At 37.5% G+C, this 18824-nt stretch overlaps 1 protein-coding gene across 1 annotated transcript in view; it reads left to right on the forward strand.

Annotated features, from left to right (window-relative positions):
- LOC137632506 (phosphatidylinositol N-acetylglucosaminyltransferase subunit H-like) overlaps positions 1 to 9910 on the forward strand; it is a 104681-nt gene extending 94771 nt beyond the window's left edge. The window contains exon 9 of the transcript XR_011042051.1: positions 9781 to 9910. The gene's annotated coding sequence lies outside the window, so the exon portion shown is untranslated. The remainder of the gene's footprint in view (positions 1 to 9780) is intronic.
- Positions 9911 to 18824: the final 8914 nt, after the last annotated feature.

Genomic DNA, 18824 nt, shown 5'->3' on the forward strand with positions numbered 1-18824 from the left:
GGCTGAAATTCTCCCTGGGGGGAATAACAGCTTGGGCTGCTTTCCCCGTGGGAAATCGATCCTAGCCTAATTTCCCCGGGGGGAAATTTCCTGCTACACCGGATCGTTCTGTTACTTGTGTATTTAATTTATATATTACCGGTGTATTTATTTGTAATTGCTTATATATTCGAGTTACCTATTAACGATGTAACGAAAATGATTTCTGGTGTAATTACATTAGTATATTAATGCAATTGAAATTAATACTGAAGAGATTCTTTTTTTTACAAGCTTAATGTACGCTGTTTAAATTTTACCGTAAAGAAAAACGATAAAAATCCTGGTATAAATGTTGCCAGGTATTAGCCGTTTTAAAAACTGATATGTTGACGTAAAGGAGTGATATTATGGTCACCAACCCGTAAAAGGTAATAAAGTAGGTTAAAAATTATACTCTCCTGTATTTTACCGAAGTACGGCTGGGAACAGTATAGTTTTTACGGGAGAATTTCCGATTAAAATTAAATTTTCTTTAAAGTGTATTAATAGAATTAAGTCCTTATTAAACAGTTCTCTTATATTACAGCCATTAAGTAATTAGTTGAGTGTGAATATTATATCGATAAAATCATAAATTGTTATTTATCAATATGATTTATTTAGAGGAAGTTTTGAACATTTAACCTATTTGTGGCTTTATGATATCAATTATTTGAAAATCTCGAAATCTCTGTATTGGTATTACCACTTCATAGTCATTTTTTATCCATCGTAAACACACTAACTGTCTTTGGAGAGAACAACTGCTCATTTAACAATGTTTTAATGGGCAATTTTAGTTGTTAGAACAATCTCGATTTGTTCTCCAAAAATTATTAACCTGTTAAATGTCTTGGTGCTAAAGAAGGGTTTTTGCATTATTATTTTTTAACGCGAAAATAGTTTTACCCCAGGATTCGGGGGTAAATCCCCCCATAACTAGTGATTAAATCTCCCCAAATTCTTGGTTAAATCCTCCAGAATTTGATTAAATCCTCTAGAATTCGTCGTTAAATCCTCCAGAATTTGATTAAATCTCCTAGAATTTGTCGTTAAATCCCCCCAGAAGTTGGGATTAAATCCTTCAGGATTCGGTTAAATTTCCCCCAGAATTCGTGATTAAATCCCCCAGGATTCATGGTTAAATCACCCAAATGATTCATGACTAAATCCCCCAGGATACGTGGTTAAATCCTCCAGGATTTGTTGTTAAATCTCCCAGGATTCATGTTTAAATCCCCAGGATTTGTGGTTAAATCCCCGATGATTCATGGTTAAAACCCCCGATTCGTGGTTAAATCACCCTGGATTCATGGTTAAAATCCCCATGATTCGTTATTAAATCCTCCAGGATTCATGGTTAAAACCCCCTGATTCGTGGTTAAATTTCCAGGATTCGTCGTTAAAACCCTCATGATTTGTGGTTAAATCCCCTGGATTCATAGTTAAATCCCCTGGATTCATAGTTAAAACCCCAATGATTTGTGGTTAAATCCCCAAGGATTCGTGGTTAAATCCCCAGGATTCTTGGTTTAATCTCCCATGATTTGTGTTTAAATCTCCTATGATTCATGGTTAAATCCCCCTGGATTCGTGATTAAATCCCCCTGGATTCGTGGTTAAATCCCCCAATGATTCGTGGTTAAATCCATCAGGATTCGTGATTAAATCCACCAGGATTCATGATTAAATCCCACAGGATTCGTGGTTAAATCCCCGAGGATTCGTGGTTAAACGCCCCAAGCATTTGGATTTTAATCCCCAAGGATTCATGGTTAAATCCCAAGATATGATGGTTAAATCTAAGAGGATTTAGTGTTAAATCCCCAGATTTCATTAAATCTTCCAAGGATTCTGGACTAAATCCCCTAAGGATCCAGTCTTGAAACCCCCTAAAGGTTTGAGATTAAATCCCCCCACAGGATTTGTGGTTAAATCTTTACAGAATGTGGTTAAATCCCACACAGGATTTGTTGTTAAATCCCCCACAGGATATGTTGTAAATCACCCACAGGATTTGTGGTTAAATACCCCACAGGATTTGTGGTTAAATCCTCCAGGATTCAGGGTTAGATCCCCTAGGATTCATGGTTAAATTCTCCAAGCATTTGGACTTGAATCCCGAGGATTCATGGTTAAATTCTCCACAGGATTATGGGATAAATCCGCCAGGATTTTGTGGAAAATCTCCTCTACAGACTTCAGGGGTAATTCCCTCAGGAGTTTGTGGTAAATCACCGAGAATATTTGGGTAACTCCCCAGGATTTTGTGGTAAACATCAACAGGATTTTGTGGTAAAATCCCCATGATTTCGGGGTAAACCCCCACAGAATTATTGGATAAATCCCAGAGGATTTTGGGGAAAATCCCCCCACAGAATTTGGGGATAATTAACTCAGTATTTTGGGGTAAACCCCCCACAGGATTCGTGGATAAATCCCCCAGGATTTGGGTGTGAGGTTTGTGTATCTTACCTAGGTGGGAAGTATGTTTACTTACATAATTTTATAATATAATTTGTCAAAGGAAACATTAAACTTGAGGGAAACAATGTTCTTATATTCGTTAGAGTAGGGTTCTCCTGCTGTATGCGACCGGAAAAGCAGCCATCAAAGTAAGTAAAAATCTGTTGGTTAAAATCGAGTTCCAACGTTAGCGACCAACATGCGGACTTAAGTACTTACGAGTGACAACATCCAATTGAAAGTGGATAAATTTATTTTAAAAATTAATGTTAATAAAACTTCAGATATACGTTTATTTAAATGCCTTGATTATGATAATCACCAGATTGAAATGAGCTGAAGAATACCTTATTTTTTTTTTCGTTTAAATCATTACCTCCGCCACCGAAGTTGGAAGTAGGTTATGTTTTACCCAGGACCCACTAAGAGACACTCTTAGTGGGTCCTGGTTTTAACCCTGTGTGTGTTTGTGAACAGCTTTCTGCCCACAAATTTAATTGTAGAATAGTGAAACTTGCAGGTATTAGCTGTTATGTAATTAAGTTGGGCGTGATTAAATTTTGGAAGGTCAAGGTCACAGTCAAGTAAAATGTCCACTTCACGTAATCAGCCATAAGTCTGCACATCGTCAGCACAGACTTTAAACTCGGTTCATATTTGAGTGAATGAAAACCCACGCCAATTAATACATGTTAAGGTCAAAGGTCAAGGGCTCAAGGTCGAACAAAAGGTTGAAAAATAAGCTGCCATGGCAGAGGTCTGCTCTCTACTGAGCATCCCTCTAGTTCTTTAATGTTCAGATAAACCTTTTTTACTTCACTGATAAGGTCAACTAACGTCGTCTGTACTTTTATTATTTCGGATATTTCTTTCCATTTTTGTTTAGTCTAATTGTTGCTCATTTGACTAATTCCGTTGTATTTACTGGGAATGATTTATGTAAGAGTATAATAACAAAGTTAAATTACTCAGAAGAGAAGACATTTACTGTTCCAGAAAGGCCGAAGGGCCAGTCTGTACTGTACCCGTAATAAAGGTCTGTAGGCTACTGAGTAAGTGACCCTAGCCCTCTGTTAGAATGACCTTTTTGTCTATTAAACATTTCCACTCTGTTGATATCAAGGTCAGTGTGGATTAATGTGACCAATGACCTTTCAAAGAGCTATATTAATCACCCCTTCACCTCCCCTTTCGTTGCTCACAGTTGGGGAGAGGTTGGGGGTGTCTTTAACTGGCCACTCAGAGTAAGGGTGTAATGCTCTTAGTATTACACAGTGTATTTTCTATATATCCGAATATCTTACTTTTCAAATTTTTGGTTAAATAGTTTGCTCAAATAGGACAATACGTAAATAAACTTTGTGCAAACGTAACCATTTAAAATGCAACGCCATAAACGCTTGCTCTTAAAATGATCTCTATTCGTGTTTGCGATTTCAGAGCAACAGTTTGAAAACGATAATTTATCGAGAATTGTACGAAGTCATCTTAAGAAATATTAAGCCAGTATTTATCTCTCGAGTTCTCGTTTTATCTGATGTACATTTATGAGACTCACAATGCTAGAGAAATCTGTCAATCAATCAGTCAACCACGAGTGTCCAACAATTGATGATTGACAGGCTATTCATAAATTATAAAAGACGAATACATTTCCTCACATAAAATCAATGAAGTTTTTAGCAGTCTCATTTATTCTATTGGTGCTATGATTTCCTTTTTAGCAAATGTTAAATATCTCAAATAACATATATATTTAAATAATTAATTTTCTGTCTAAAGATTGCAAGTATGGTTAATTCTCTCTCTCTCTCTCTCTCTCTCTCTCTCTCTTCTCTCTCTCTCTCTCTCTCTCTCTCTCTCTCTCTCTCTCTCTCTCTCTCTCTCTCTCTCTCTCTCTCTCTCTCTTTTAAGAGATGCATTTTACCTACAATTAAATTTATTTATAGTCAAAATAAAGAGAATATTTGGAGTAGGTGGTGTAAAAGACTAAAGCCATTAGCGAATAATTATTTAGAGAGAGAGAGAGAGAGAGATGAGAGAGAAGAGAGAGAGAGAGAGAGGAGAGAGAGAGAGAGAGAGAGAGAGAGAGAGAGAGAGAGAATGCACTGGACTTGTTATAAATGCTAACTTAATACACGAGCTAGACTGCGAGAATCCTATTTTATGAAGAATTTTGGAAATTTCACCATTTCGTCTTTCACCAAGCGTACTTACTGTACACACCTCGAAGCAATTGACGAGAGTAGCCGGGATCAATTTAATGACTATTTTCCAAATAACTTTATCTCCGTCTGATATTAAAGCAATAGAACTTTAGAGGGCTTTCTGAAGGATAATGGTCTCCTACCCCCACCCCTAGTTCCTAATTACTCACTCCGCAAAATAAGTTTGTAGGCACACTATCGCATTATAGATAGGTGCAAAGCTATTATTATTATTATTATTATTATTATTATTATTATTATTATTATTATTATTATTACTTGCTAAGCTACAACCCTATTTGGAAAACCAGGATGCTATAAGCCCTGGGGCCTCAAAAGGGAAAATAGCCCAGTGAGGAAAGGAAACGAGGAAAAATAAAATATCTTAAGAACAGTAACAACACTAAGATATTTTTTCTTATATAAACTATAAAAACTTAAAACAAGAGGAAGATAAATAAGATAGAATAGTTTGCCTGATAGCACCCTCTAGCAAGAGAACTTTAAACCAAAACAGTGTAATAATTAAGCTTAATTTACCTTGGCATAACTAAATTAGTAAAGAAATTTTTTTACCTTTACTTTTATCCCTTTATTCTACCTTGAAATCAGATGAGATGATACCTTGCTATCATCAGTTTTGGCAACTAATGGTGGTCAGTTGAGATGATACCTTGCTCTCATCAGTTTTGGCAACTAATGGTGGTCAGTTGAGATGATACCTTGCTCTCATCAGTTTTGGCAACTAATGGTGGTCAGTTGAGATGATACCTTGCTCTCATCAGTTTTGGCAACTTAATGGTGGTCAGTTGAGATGATACCTTGCTCTCATCAGTTTTGGCAACTTAATGGTGGTCAGTTGAGATGATACCTTGCTCTCATCAGTTTTGGCAACTTAATGGTGGTCAGTTGAGATGATACCTTGCTATCATCAGTTTTGGCAACTTAATGGTGGTCAGTTGAGATGATACCTTGCTATCATCAGTTTTGGCAACTTAATGGTGGTCAGTAGAGATGATACCTTGCTATCATCAGTTTTGGCAACTAATGGTGGTCAGTAGAGATGATACCTTGCTATCATCAGTTTTGGCAACTAATGGTGGTCAGTTGAGATGATACCTTGCTATCATCAGTTTTGGCAACTAATGGTGGTCAGTGGAGATGATACCTTGCTATCATCAGTTTTGGCAACTAATGGTGGTCAGTGGAGATGATACCTTGCTATCATCAGTTTTGGCAAGTTATGGTGGTCAGTAGAGATGATACCTTGCTATCATCAGTTTTGGCAACTAATGGTGGTCAGTTGAGATGATACCTTGCTATCATCAGTTTTGGCAACTTAATGGTGGTCAGTAGAGATGATACCTTGCTATCATCAGTTTTGGCAACTAATGGTGGTCAGTTGAGATGATACCTTGCTATCATCAGTTTTGGCAACTAATGGTGGTCAGTTGAGATGATACCTTGCTATCATCAGTTTTGGCAACTAATGGTGGTCAGTTGAGATGATACCTTGCTATCATCAGTTTTGGCAACTAATGGTGGTCAGTTGAGATGATACCTTGCTATCATCAGTTTTGGCAACTTAATGGTGGTCAGTTGAGATGATACCTTGCTATCATCAGTTTTGGCAACTTAATGGTGGTCAGTAGAGATGATACCTTGCTCTCATCAGTTTTGGCAACTAATGGTGGTCAGTTGAGATGATACCTTGCTCTCATCAGTTTTGGCAACTAATGGTGGTCAGTTGAGATGATACCTTGCTCTCATCAGTTTTGGCAACTAATGGTGGTCAGTTGAGATGATACCTTGCTCTCATCAGTTTTGGCAACTTATGGTGGTCAGTGGAGATGATACCTTGCTGTCATCAGTTTTGGCAACTAATGGTGGTCAGTAGAGATGATACCTTGCTCTCATCAGTTTTGGCAACTAATGGTGGTCAGTTGAGATGATACCTTGCTCTCATCAGTTTTGGCAACTAATGGTGGTCAGTTGAGATGATACCTTGCTCTCATCAGTTTTGGCAACTAATGGTGGTCAGTTGAGATGCTACCTTGCTCTCATCAGTTTTGGCAACTAATGGTGGTCAGTTGAGATGCTACCTTGCTCTCATCAGTTTTGGCAACTAATGGTGGTCAGTTGAGATGCTACCTTGCTCTCATCAGTTTTGGCAACTAATGGTGGTCAGTTGAGATGCTACCTTGCTCTCATCAGTTTTGGCAACTAATGGTGGTGGTCAGTTGAGATGCTACCTTGCTCTCATCAGTTTTGGCAACTAATGGTGGTGGTCAGTTGAGATGCTACCTTGCTCTCATCAGTTTTGGCAACTAATGGTGGTGGTCAGTTGAGATGCTACCTTGCTCTCATCAGTTTTGGCAACTAATGGTGGTGGTCAGTTGAGATGCTACCTTGCTCTCATCAGTTTTGGCAACTAATGGTGGTGGTCAGTTGAGATGCTACCTTGCTCTCATCAGTTTTGGCAACTAATGGTGGTGGTCAGTTGAGATGCTACCTTGCTCTCATCAGTTTTGGCAACTAATGGTGGTGGTCAGTTGAGATGCTACCTTGCTCTCATCAGTTTTGGCAACTAATGGTGGTGGTCAGTTGAGATGCTACCTTGCTCTCATCAGTTTTGGCAACTAATGGTGGTGGTCAGTTGAGATGCTACCTTGCTCTCATCAGTTTTGGCAACTAATGGTGGTGGTCAGTTGAGATGCTACCTTGCTCTCATCAGTTTTGGCAACTAATGGTGGTGGTCAGTTGAGATGCTACCTTGCTCTCATCAGTTTTGGCAACTAATGGTGGTGGTCAGTTGAGATGCTACCTTGCTCTCATCAGTTTTGGCAACTAATGGTGGTGGTCAGTTGAGATGCTACCTTGCTCTCATCAGTTTTGGCAACTAATGGTGGTGGTCAGTTGAGATGCTACCTTGCTCTCATCAGTTTTGGCAACTAATGGTGGTGGTCAGTTGAGATGCTACCTTGCTCTCATCAGTTTTGGCAACTAATGGTGGTGGTCAGTTGAGATGCTACCTTGCTCTCATCAGTTTTGGCAACTAATGGTGGTGGTCAGTTGAGATGCTACCTTGCTCTCATCAGTTTTGGCAACTAATGGTGGTGGTCAGTTGAGATGCTACCTTGCTATCATCAGTTTTGGCAACTAATGGTGGTGGTCAGTTGAGATGCTACCTTGCTATCATCAGTTTTGGCAACTAATGGTGGTCAGTTGAGATGCTACCTTGCTATCATCAGTTTTGGCAACTAATGGTGGTGGTCAGTTGAGATGCTACCTTGCTATCATCAGTTTTGGCAACTAATGGTGGTCAGTTGAGATGCTACCTTGCTATCATCAGTTTTGGCAACTAATGGTGGTGGTCAGTTGAGATGATACCTTGCTATCATCATTTTTGGCAACTAATGGTGGTCAGTTGAGATGCTACCTTGCTATCATCAGTTTTGGCAACTAATGGTGGTGGTCAGTTGAGATGCTACCTTGCTATCATCAGTTTTGGCAACTTATTGTGGTCAGTTGAGATGCTACCTTGCTATCATCAGTTTTGGCAACTAATGGTGGTCAGTTGAGATGATACCTTGCTATCATCAGTTTTGGCAACTTATGGTGGTCAGTGGAGATGCTACCTTGCTATCATCAGTTTTGGCAACTTATGGTGGTCAGTGGAGATGCTACCTTGCTATCATCAGTTTTGGCAACTAATGGTGGTCAGTGGAGATGATACCTTGCTATCATCAGTTTTGGCAACTTATGGTGGTCAGTGGAGATGATACCTTGCTATCATCAGTTTTGGCAACTTATGGTGGTCAGTGGAGATGATACCTTGCTATCATCAGTTTTGGCAACTTATGGTGGTCAGTGGAGATGATACCTTGCTATCATCAGTTTTGGCAACTTATGGTGGTCAGTGGAGATGATACCTTGCTATCATCAGTTTTGGCAACTTATGGTGGTCAGTGGAGATGATACCTTGCTATCATCAGTTTTGGCAACTTATGGTGGTCAGTTTGGACTTTAATTCTTCTTTCATATGCATTGCCTATACTTATGTATGCAACCAGATCCCAGCTGCTTGGATTTTGCATCATCCTTACTCATATCTTTTATTGACTGTCCTAATTTTGGGCATGAAAATAAGTGTTCTATAGTATCCTCTTCATCTTTGCATAGGTCACACACATCATCTTTGTATCTTCCCTGAAATTTGCTTTTAATTTGAGGATATTTAGTCTTGCCTTCATTACAAGGATTGCCTTATCCAGACCCATCTCTCTAACATAGGCTCAGCATTATGAATTCGCATTTTGCTAGCCAGCTCTTCCAGGTAAAAAATCGTTTTGGCTTTGTAAATGAATTTGGTTACGTCCAGTTGATCCTTTTTCTATTAGATAAATGACTAGTTCGAAATTCGAATTCTCTTGACCAAGACAATCGTTTGCCATGAATACACAATTCTTTCTTGTGCTATCCATATCTCATAGGATTGCTGAACCGTAGTTGAGGATTCGAGTGCTTTGCCGTGTCTACTTTCAATATTCCTTGTTTGACCTAAATGAGGTCAATGATTATACCCTGTTGTCTGGGGACGACGTAAATGAGGTCAATAATTGTACCCTGTTGTCTGGGGACGACGTAAATGAGGTCAATAATTGTACCCTGTTGTCTGGGGACGACGTAAATGAGGTAAATAATTGTATCCTGTTGTCAGGGGACGACTTAAATGAGGTCAATAATTGTACCCTGTTGTCAGTGGACGACTTAAATGAGGTCAATAATTGTACCCTGTTGATAGGGCGACTTCCAGGAAGTAAGGAGAGAGAGAGAGAGAGAGAGAGAGAGAGAGAGAGAGAGAGAGAGAGAGAGAGAGAGAGAGAGAGAGAGAGAGAGAGATATTCAATATCATACCTTCATGGGGGATGAGGCCTAGTTTGAACATCATTGCTACTTTGTGAAGACATTTTCCTCAACACACAGCGATAGGTTATTTTTTCATAACATTTTGTTGTTATACTTATGATTTAATTATTCAAAAAACCGGTTCTTGGCCCTTTAAATATCTTGATTTTTCTTTCAGACATTCTTCGACATAACCCAGAGATAGTGGGAGGACCATAAAAGGGGGCGGGGCGCTGTTTGATATGATCGCTCCTTGAGCCACTTCGCAGCAGCAGGCATTAGGGAGAGACTGTCCAAAATATTGACGGTAAGTATTTTGAAAACTAAAGTTTTAATATAATTATTTGTATATAGAAGATAATCTCTGCTGGTAAATTATTTTATAAACTATCAAAATACTTGAGGTATACTTAGGGATATCCAATGCATGAATTTAAGGATTTAACCCTCTGTTTGTGGTTGTTTGTTTGTGTGTGTTTGTGAACTGCTTCTTGGCCACAATTTCAATCGTAGAGTAAAGAAACTCGCAGGGATTAATTGCTATGTAAAAAGCTGGAAATTGTTAAATTTTGGAAGGTCAAGGTCGAAAGTCAAGGTCACGGTCAAGCAAAATGTCCAATTCTCGTAATCAGCCACAAGTTTGGACATCCTTGTTACAGCGACTTCGAACTTGGTTCATATTTGAGTGTGTGAAAATCCACGCCAATTAATACATGTTAAGGTCAAAGGTCAAAGTTGAAGAAAAGGTCGAGAAGTAAGCTGTTGCGGAAGAGGTCTGCAATCTACTGAGTGTCCCTCTAATTTCCTTCTGTTATTCTGGGTTGAAACCAGTAAGAAGTTGATAAAACTTTAACATTTTATGATTTTCAGTAGAATTTATCATTTTTTTCCATACAGTTGTTTAGAATTGGTCAAAAGTGCAAGGTATAAATATTTCAAGCGTTTAAGGATTATCGTATATATTTTTGTAGTTATATAATCTCGTAACCTACCTTGAATGGTAGGTTATTTTCCCAGAGAGAGAGAGAGAGAGAGAGAGAGAGAGAGAGAGAGAGAGAGAGAGAGAGAGAGAGAGAGAGGGGGGGGGCTGTAATAGAAATTGTTGGGATTGCTTACGTGCATTTTTCCCTTTCAATTTGACAACTGTCGTTGAAATAACTGACCCAATTATTTAATCCAAAATCAGTCACCCTGATAGAACCTGGGCAAGAAAAGCACCTGGTATGGATGTCTTGAAGGCTGAGATGTTAAAGGAAAGGTGTGTGACTACTTGAATGGTTGGTGAGAATGTTATCATTAGTATCGGTGTGTGAAGGTATTGTTCCGCTATACAAAAGTAAGGGAGATGTGCGTGTGTGTTGTAATTCAAGGGGTATCAGCTTGAGTGGGGTTGGAAAAGTGTATGGTAGAGTACTAATTAATAGAATTAAGGATAAAAGAGCATGCAATCGTAGAAGTGCAGGGTGGTTTTAGAAGAGGTAGGATGTGTGTGGATCAGATTTTTTACAGTTAGGCATATATGGAAGAAATATTTAGTAAAAGGAAGGTGTATGTTGCGTTCATGGATCTGGAGAAAGCTTATGATAGAGTTGATAGGGAAGCGATGTGGAATGTGATGAGGTTATATGGAATTAGTGGAAGGTTGCTGCAAGCAGTGAAGAGTTTATACATAGGCAGTAAAGCGTGTGTTAGGATAGGAAATGGAGCGAATGGTTTCCAATGACAGGATTATGGTATGTATTTACTTGTTAGTTTATACTGATGTTTCCCTTTCACGTCGCAAATAAATGGTTACCCTACATATGCTGGCCATACTGTTTAGTATTCTGCCTTATGGTGGCTATACTGTGCAGTATTGTGCCTTAAGGTGACTATACTGTGCAGTATTGTGCCTTAAGGTGACTATACTGTGCAGTATTGTGCCTTAAGGTGACTATACTGTTTAGTATTCTGCCTTATGGTGGCTATACTGTGCAGTATTGTGCCTTAAGGTGACTATACTGTGCAGTATTGTGCCTTAAGGTGACTATACTGTGCAGTATTGTGCCTTAAGGTGACTATACTGTTTAGTATTCTGCCTTATGGTGGCTATACTGTGCAGTATTGTGCCTTAAGGTGACTATACTGTGCAGTATTGTGCCTTAAGGTGACTATACTGTGCAGTATTGTGCCTTAAGGTGACTATACTGTGCAGTATTGTGCCTTAAGGTGACTATACTGTGCAGTATTGTGCCTTAAGGTGACTATACTGTTTAGTATTCTGCCTTATGGTGGCTATACTGTGCAGTATTGTGCCTTAAGGTGACTATACTGTGCAGTATTGTGCCTTAAGGTGACTATACTGTGCAGTATTGTGCCTTAAGGTGACTATACTGTTTAGTATTCTGCCTTATGGTGGCTATACTGTGCAGTATTGTGCCTTAAGGTGACTATACTGTGCAGTATTGTGCCTTAAGGTGACTATACTGTGCAGTATTGTGCCTTAAGGTGACTATACTGTGCAGTATTGTGCCTTAAGGTGACTATACTGTGCAGTATTGTGCCTTAAGGTGACTATACTGTGCAGTATTGTGCCTTAAGGTGACTATACTGTGCAGTATTGTGCCTTAAGGTGACTATACTGTTTAGTATTCTGCCTTATGGTGGCTATACTGTTTAGTATTGTGCCTTATGGTGGCTATACTGTGCAGTATTGTGCCTTAAGGTGACTATACTGTGTAGTATTGTGCCTTAAGGTGACTATACTGTGCAGTATTGTGCCTTAAGGTGACTATACTGTTTAGTATTCTGCCTTATGGTGGCTATACTGTGCAGTATTGTGCCTTATGGTGACTATACTGTGCAGTATTGTGCCTTAAGGTGACTATACTGTGCAGTATTGTGCCTTAAGGTGACTATACTGTGCAGTATTGTGCCTTAAGGTGACTATACTGTTTAGTATTCTGCCTTATGGTGGCTATACTGTGCAGTATTGTGCCTTAAGGTGACTATACTGTGCAGTATTGTGCCTTAAGGTGACTATAATGTGCAGTATTGTGCCTTAAGGTGACTATACTGTGCAGTATTGTGCCTTAAGGTGACTATACTGTGCAGTATTGTGCCTTAAGGTGACTATACTGTGCAGTATTGTGCCTTAAGGTGACTATACTGTGCAGTATTGTGCCTTAAGGTGACTATACTGTGCAGTATTGTGCCTTAAGGTGACTATACTGTTTAGTATTCTGCCTTATGGTGGCTATACTGTTTAGTATTCTGCCTTATGGTGGCTATACTGTGCAGTATTGTGCCTTAAGGTGACTATACTGTGTAGTATTGTGCCTTAAGGTGACTATACTGTGCAGTATTGTGCCTTAAGGTGACTATAATGTGCAGTATTGTGCCTTAAGGTGACTATACTGTTTAGTATTCTGCCTTATGGTGGCTATACTGTGCAGTATTGTGCCTTAAGGTGACTATACTGTGTAGTATTGTGCCTTAAGGTGACTATACTGTGCAGTATTGTGCCTTAAGGTGACTATACTGTGCAGTATTGTGCCTTAAGGTGACTATACTGTGCAGTATTGTGCCTTAAGGTGACTATAATGTGCAGTATTGTGCATTATGTAGGCCATACTGTGCTGTATTGTGCCTTAGGTAGGCCATATTGGTAGTATTGCGCCTTATGGTGGTCATACTGTGTAGTGTTGTCCTTTATGGTGGTCATACTGTGTAGTATTTTGCCTTATGGTGTCCATACTGTGTAGTATTAAGCCCTATGAATGAAGGCCAAGGATATTTAGTTCCTCATTTGTACTTGGGTCTGTGATTTTTATAGTTTTATTTGAATGGCCTAATATGTAGCCAGTAATAATGGATTGATTGTCCTTGGAATGTTTACATTATATTATGCGTTGGTAACTTATTAGTTATTTAAATGGCAAAAAAAATGTAGGCACACATTTTGTATAGGACTGTGCAGGCATCTTTCAGGATTCTATTGGAGAAGTAGGCATGTCTTCTGTTAACTAATAATCCCCTTGATTTAATGAATATGGACGCCTCGTCTCCTATCACTAAGTGACATTCTGATTTTCATGATAAGAAAAATTGCAGCGATATTGGTACCATTTTGAATTGAGCTAAAATGTATGAAAGGAAACCTTTGTTGAGAAATTAAAGTCTAATTTGGACGTTATTACTCATAGTTAAACTAAATAACTGGATAAGATTGTTTTATTCCCATAGTGTTTCAAGTAAAGTCAGGTTTAAAGTAAGCTACTAATAAGGTAATCAAGTTTAGATAAGCATAATGATGCAAATAAAGGGAATAATTGAAGTTTTAAGTTAGGAATTGTTACCTGCGATCTTTAGTTTACTCGTTAACTCGCGGAATAGTTCCTACCACGTATTATTATTACTTACTTACTTACTAGGCTACAACCCTAGTTGGAAAAGCAGGATGCTATAAGCCCAAGAGCTCCAACAGGGAAAGATATCCCAGTGAGGAAAGGAAATAAACAAACTACAAGAGAAATAATGAACAATATAAAATATTCTAAGAACAGTAAAAACACTAAAATAGATTTTTCATACATAAAGAATAAAAACTTAAAATAGAGGAAGAGAAATAAGATAGAAAAGTGTGCCCGAATGTACCCTCAAGCAAGAAAACTCTACCCCAAGGCAGTGGAAGACCACGATACAGTTCAAAGGCCCAAACTAACATTCCGCTCGAATCCTCAATCCTAACTATAAAAGATAATTCACATTTGAAAGAATCTATAAGTCTACGTTGAATATAAATTATATAAATTGCCTAACCTTTTTCTATATCATGGTTGCCGGATGAAAGAATTTTGTTGAATTATTTGATAAATTCAAATTATGAACAGGTAGTTATTCGGCATATGTTTGGTATATATACCCCTCACATGTACCCCTCCCCCCTCACAACCTAGAGACTATAGAGTTGGACAGCTCATGAAACCTGATTGTGAACGAACAAATATATGTAAGCACAATTGTTTGTGTTTTTTGTAATATGGTAATATGCTGGTTATGGGAGAACTAAATTTCCCCTATTTTAAATGTGAAAATTAGATAATGGTTTCCATTTGATCTTTAGGTTGAATGCTGCTCAATTTATTGAATTCTTAAACAGAATTGGTGTATTTATCATAATTGACTTAAGAGAAGTAACAAGATAAACATATTAAATTTCAATGTTGACGTCATGAGCATGATCATGAACATGAGTAAGAAGTAGAAAGATAAGATATAATTTTGCTGTACATATTACTCATATAAAGTTACTTAGTCTACAATGTACATTGTTGCTTGTTAGTTACTTCTCTTGTAGTTAACTTATTAATTTTCCTCACTGGGTTATTTTCCCTGGTGGAGCCCTCGGGCTTATAGCATCCCACTTTTCCAAATAGGGTTGTACCTTAGCCAGTAATAATAATGATAATAATGATAATAATAGTAATGTAGTAAGGTTTGTGGTTAGTAGAGTAACAAAGTCAAGGCGTTATGGAAGACTAGGTTGAATATTTTGATGCTGCATGGTTTATCCAATGAAAACAGTATTTATATTCAGTGGGCTGTTAAAACCATGTGTTTAAGGTGTAATCATTTTGTCACACTCTTAACTATGGTAGATTATTCATTGGATCAATATAAATGTTAACATTGAGTAGCTGTAGGCTCAATGGATTTAAGAGTCGCAAAAGGATTAATGTTACGGTTAGGCAAAAGATTCTAATTCATAGTTTAACCATACAATGAAGCTGAGCTGCTTTACATCTTAGGATTTAATTCAGTGGATTTGGATAGTAAATGTGTAGGGGATTAACGTATAGGTTTAAAGAGTTTTGTTTTAAGGATGATTAGAGTAATTCTGTGGTTAGATGACCGCGGAGGTAGCAGCAGTAGGGGACGCAGCAGTATGAAGCTTCATCTGTGGTGGAAATGTGGGAGGTTGGGCTGTGGCACCCTAGCAGTACCAGCTGAACTCGGCTGAGTCCCTGGTTAGGCTGGGAGGAACGTAGAGAGTAGAGGTCCCCTTTTTTGTTTTGTTTCTTGTTGTTGTCGGCTACCCCCCAAAGTTGGGGGAAGTGCCTTTGGTATATGGATTTGTTGAACAGTAGCAGTACCAGCCAAACTCTGCTGAATCCCTTGTCAAGCTAGGAGGGGCGGAGAGAGGAAAGGTCCCCTTTTTTTTTCATTTGTTAATGTCGGCTAAACCCCCCCCCCCCAAATTGGGGGACGTGCCTTGGTAAATAGACTGACTTGTTAAGTGGTTCATGCAAATGATGATTTTATTGGAATAAGTGGGAAATTCATGCTATATATGTCTAGCTGTATTAGTGTCCAGAAAAATGTTGTTGTGTAGTAAAATAGCCATCCTTATGTCAAACTGATATTTCAATTTTCTTTTCAGGATTAAAGAACCCAATGGCAAGAAGAGAGGAATCCTTCAAGAAAAATAGATATCCTACTGGACCCTCTACAACTGCTGCTGTCAACAAGCCGAATCTTCAACTTTATTTTGTGTTAATGGCGAAATGTTTCTTGTTCTTGACCACATTTATTTAGATTAGTTCAATCTTAAATCTTTTCATACAAGAATTGAATTTCCACTCCGAAATTTTACTTTTGACCAGTCATATTTTAGTCTTAAAATTTGATTAATTTCTTTAAGCAGTATTAAGTCCGGTCTTAGTGCTTCATATGGTCAACATTTTAAGAATTGGTTTTTATGGCATGAACATTTGAAGTATTTTCCGTTTTAAGCTCGGAAAGAATTTAAAGTTTTGATATTTAAGCTTCTCTGTAATTTAAGACCATCTGAATATTCCTACGAAGTCTCTCAAGTTAAGTTAGCCTTAGAGCAAAGATATAGTTTGAGGTTTTAAGGTTGTTCACACCTACAAGGAACAAGATTGATATAAGCTACAGTAATTATTTTGTATAATAAGGTTAGTAATTGACTATGCAGAAATGTGTGAAATAATTTAAAACCTTGATTAGTCATGAAAATGAATTTGATCACTAAAGGTATTCTTTGAAAGTGTCATAGGGACTTCCATATCAGAGAAAATATACGATAAATATCATTGAAATTATTCCTCATTAGATTTTTTATCAATTTGAAGTCTAGAGTTTTCTCTAGACCAGAAATGTCAAACTTAAGGCCGGTGGGCTAAATATGGCCTTCCAGATGACTAGATTTTTCAACTAGCTATAATTTTTATAACTGGGGAAAATGTAAATACACTGTTAAAATGAACCAAAATGTATTCTTGGTAAAGTACGATGACCTGCAAAAAAAAAAACTCTTAATCTTCAGTTTTGCCAATTAATAATTAACAAATCTTTGATGGCCCCTGAGACTATAGTCAAGTGCATAATTGGCCCACGAAAGGATTTAAGTTTGACATTCCTGCTCTAGACTGTTGTCAATGAGTAATATTATCTGTGCTCTAGACTGTTATCAGTGAGTAATATTATCTGTGCTCTAGACTGTTATCAATGAGTAATATTATCTGTGCTCTAGACTGTTGTCAATGAGTAATATTATCTGTGAATTTATGTAACTATTTTAAACAAGTTATCAGTACGTGTGACTGCTGGGTTATTAGCATTGTGTTTCACTCTCTAACTTCTAAAACCTATTATTTGCATTGTTTAAAATTCTTGTAGCTGTAACTTTAAACTCATCTTTGATAATTCTTCTGCTTTTGTAACTCATCCCATTTAGACTTGGTTTATTGTTCATTTTAAAGATTTAAATAGATCTACTTTCATTTTGAGATTAGCTTATTTCTGTAATATTACTTTTACCACTTCTATTCAATAACTTTTAGTTGGCCTAACTAACGGTTGGAGAGTTTATGATGTTGAAGTTAGTTTCCATGTTGCAAGGCCTTCAAACTAGGCTAACTCTTGACTTAGTTTTAACTTATACTATCTATCCCTGCATTGTAGTACAAACATTGACCCCGTAGCTACCTTTATTTAAATAACTGCTGGCTAAACTCTTACTGAATTTCAACTTATACATCTATCCCTGTAGTGTCCTACAAATGTTGACCCCATGATACTTTCATTTAAGTCTTGAATGGTAATTTATGGCAAAAAAAGTGACATACCTCTGCTAATAGTATAACTGCATATATTGAATAAGTAAAGGTAGATGGTCCAGCATTTTGACATTTGTAATATGGGTCACTATTGACTACTTTAGTGTTATATCCTAGGTTCATTATAGTCAGAGCTTGAAAGGGTTCATTCATGAGATTTGAGTACAATATAGTTGAATAGCTAATTGAATCAATTTCTTCATTCATAACATAAATTATACGTATAAGTTTAGCAATTCTGGGGCTTAGCAAAGGAGTTAATTCTTAATATCCTCATAGTCACCACTAATAGCGATGTTAAGAATTGACCCCAATGGCTTAAACCCAGAGATTGTCCAACTTCAGGTATCTCATATCTGTTATGAATGAAGAAATTTACCCTAATTATCTATTCAAATATCTTGTACCCAATCTCATGAATGAACCTTTTCCAGCTGTCTAAAATGAACCTAGGATATCACTTAAGTATTCAGTAATGTCCATATCACTGACATGAAAATGCTGGGCCATCTACCTTTACTAATTCAGTATATGCAGATATACTATTAGCAGATGTATGTCACTTTTTTTGCCATAAATTATCATTCAAGATTCAAGTATTTTCGTCTATACCAAATTTTCTTGTGTAACTGACATTATTAAGTATGTCATAAAAAATATATTGTACTTCATTAAGCTGTTAAGATATGTTTACCATATTCAAACATTGCATTGTAACTAATGAGGAATTCAAAAATAAAATGCATAAGAAAAGTATTTTACAATTTTATTTAGTTTCCCCTGGTACATAAAGAAAATGGGATGAAAATGAAAAAGAAAATGGAAATAAAAAAAAATAAAAAATAAATTTAAGGACCAAGAGTGTTCTCCCTAAACGCCCCCCTCCCCCTTTTAGCACCAGTAAATGCCTTATTCCCCATGAAAAATGGACCAAAAAGCTTATGAAATAGTCCTTTCTCCTAACTAGTCACTTGTCCCTTTGGACTGTTATTAATCCCCCATATACAGAATTTGTTCACCCCCCACTGGGGTATGAAAGCAGTAGTACCAATGTTTTATGGTTGAATATATGCAGTCAAGATGGCAGAACTGTCTGGTA

The sequence above is a fragment of the Palaemon carinicauda genome, chromosome 41, assembly GCF_036898095.1.
Source record: "Palaemon carinicauda isolate YSFRI2023 chromosome 41, ASM3689809v2, whole genome shotgun sequence".
Lineage (NCBI taxonomy): Eukaryota > Metazoa > Arthropoda > Malacostraca > Decapoda > Palaemonidae > Palaemon > Palaemon carinicauda.